This window comes from Hylobates moloch, unplaced genomic scaffold (genome assembly GCF_009828535.3).
Source record: "Hylobates moloch isolate HMO894 unplaced genomic scaffold, HMol_V3 SCAFFOLD_1, whole genome shotgun sequence".
NCBI classification, from domain to species: Eukaryota; Metazoa; Chordata; class Mammalia; order Primates; family Hylobatidae; genus Hylobates; species Hylobates moloch.
Genome location: NW_026652276.1, coordinates 41,067,817 through 41,070,207, shown reverse-complemented (window position 1 = coordinate 41,070,207; position 2,391 = coordinate 41,067,817). Strand labels below are relative to the sequence as shown.

Sequence of the window (2,391 nt, the reverse complement as noted above, 5' to 3'; positions counted from 1 at the left end):
TTGCTCTGACTCCCAGACATCAATCATAAACACTCGCGCCGGGCGCGGTGGCTCAAGCCTGTAATCCCAGCACTTTGGGAGGCCGAGGAGGGCGGATCACGAGGTCAGGAGTTCGAGACCATTCTGGCCAACAGTGAAACCCCGTCTCTACTAAACACAAAAATTAGCTGGGCGTGCTGGCACGTGCCTGCAGTCCCAGCTACTCGGGAGGCTGAGGCAAGAGAATCGCTTCAACTAGGGAGGCGGAGGTCGCAGTGAGCTGAAATTGTGCCACTGCACTCCTGCCTGGGCCACAGAGCGAGACTCTGTCTCAAAAAAGAAGGAAAGAAAGAAAGAGAGAGAGAAAGAAAGAAAGAAAGAAAGAAAGAAAGAAAGAAAGAAAGAAAAAAAACAAACCACTCGCAGTGTTTACTCCTAACGCGTGGAACTTGTGTCGACATCCACCCTCGGTTACTGCATACTCAGTCACACAAGCCATAGCAGGAAACAGCGAGCTGGCAGCCTCACCGACGAGTCTCAACTAAAAGGGACTCCTGGCACTAGGGGTGGGGACTCAGCCTAACACAGTGAGTGCCTGCTATTGGACTTTGGTCCAGTGACAGCTGAGACAAGGCCCAGGGCGATCCAAGGACCACGGGAGGAGGTGTGGGAGAGAAGCGCCACGAACAGCGATCGCCCAGCACCAAGTCCGCTTTCCAGGCTTTCGGTTTCTTTGCCTCCATCTTGCGTGCGCCTTCCCGGCGTCTAGGGGAGCGAAGGCTGAGGTGACAGCGGCAGGAGAGTCCGGCCGCGACAGGACGGTACGTGCCCCGCGCTAGACCCCCGCGCTGGCGGCGCCGGAGCTGTCCCAGACCCCAAGCCCCGACGCCTGGCCCTGAGTCAGCGTTGCAGCAGGCCCTGCGCGGCCGCGCCGCGCGTCCCACCCCCCGCCGCTCCTCACAGCCCTGCGCTCCGGGAAACTGCAGGTGGCCGGCAGTGACCAGGGGATGGCGGGGGCGCTTCGGAACCTGACTCAGTTTTGTAGATTTTTTATCTCGGTTGTTTACCGCGGGCTTTGCGGAATGCCCCCGCATCCGCTTCCGCCCGGCTCCGAACCCCCAAACCCCTTCTACCCGCAACTCCGCCCCGGATTCCCAGAAAGGGGCGACCTGGGCCACAGCGGTACAAGCTGCACCCCGATGGACCTGAAAGACCGGAAGTAACCCTTGGCCAACTCTGGCCGCCCCCTGCAGCCGCAGCCCCAGAGGCCCACCCGAGAGCTTCAGTGGCGGGTCCTCAGCGTCGTGTAAACTTTGCTTAAAATGATCTTGAGAGTTGAATTCTTGGGGTGAACTGTTGAGAAGATGTGGTATTTTTCCTTTCGAAAGTTGTTGGGAACGTGGACTTTCCCAACAATTATGTGTGCGCTCGATCTCACTCAGTGGGAGCCGCCGCCCTGGAGGGAATTTCACAATAGCCTGGTCAGGGCGGTTATTTTCCAGAGCAGTTTAATGTCTATTTTGCCCAAGTGCAAAGAAAGCTTGCCTTGGAAAAGCTGGGAATGCTTGACTGATGAAAAGTTTTTAGAGCCTTTTAAAATGAACCTGTTTCTGCCACTTTTCCACCGCTTCAAAAGGACTGGGAAATGTAAAATGGCTTCAAGATGTTCTTGCTTGAGGGTGTCCGGATTTGGACAGAAGGCCATGTTCTTTTAATATTAACAGTGGCACGCAGTAGAACAAAGGCCACTGAAATTCAGGATCAGTTTTTGGCTCCACGGAGCAGGAAGTAAATTCAAGGACGCCAGAGGTCTTGCGAATATTTTAATTGGTTGACATTTGAAATTTGTTATTAAGCAATGAGGGGTGAAACCAGTAGGGGGATAGAGTATAGCATAAATAAAGCTTTTTGGACATCAACAAACTGCGATATCTAGAACAGACAGCGGGGTCTGGAAGGTTTGACCTGCTTTAGAGAGAGATTTCAGATAAGAGGAACGGAGTTTTTGGCACTTTTCGGTTTGGTGATTCCCCTAAATAACCTTACAAAAGTTTCGTTGAACAAAAAACCTGGCTCGAGCTCCAAGATCTTATTAATTAATTAATTTATTTATTTATTTATTTTTGAGACAGCGTTTCACTCGTTGCCCAGGCTGGAATGCAATGGCACGATCTCTGCTCATCGCAACCTCCGCCTCTCGGGTTCAAGCGATTCTCGTGCCTCAGCCTCTCAAGTAGCTGAGATTACAGGCATGCACCACCACGCCCGGCTAATTTTGTATTTTTAATAGAGACGGGGGTTTCTCCATGTTGGTCAGTCTGGTCTCGAACTCCTGACCTTAGGTGATCCGCCCGCCTCGGCCTCCCAAAGTGCTGGGATTACAGGCGTGAGCCACCGCGCCCGGCCCAACTC

The 2,391-nt window shown here is 53.2% G+C and overlaps 1 protein-coding gene across 1 annotated transcript in view; it reads left to right on the top strand.

The window, feature by feature from the left end:
* The first annotated feature begins 361 nt into the window (after positions 1-361).
* Positions 362-2,391, top strand: part of CFLAR (CASP8 and FADD like apoptosis regulator) — a 64,037-nt gene continuing 62,007 nt past the window's right edge. Inside the window, exon 1 of the transcript XR_004370297.2 lies at positions 362-800. The gene's annotated coding sequence lies outside the window, so the exon portion shown is untranslated. The remainder of the gene's footprint in view (positions 801-2,391) is intronic.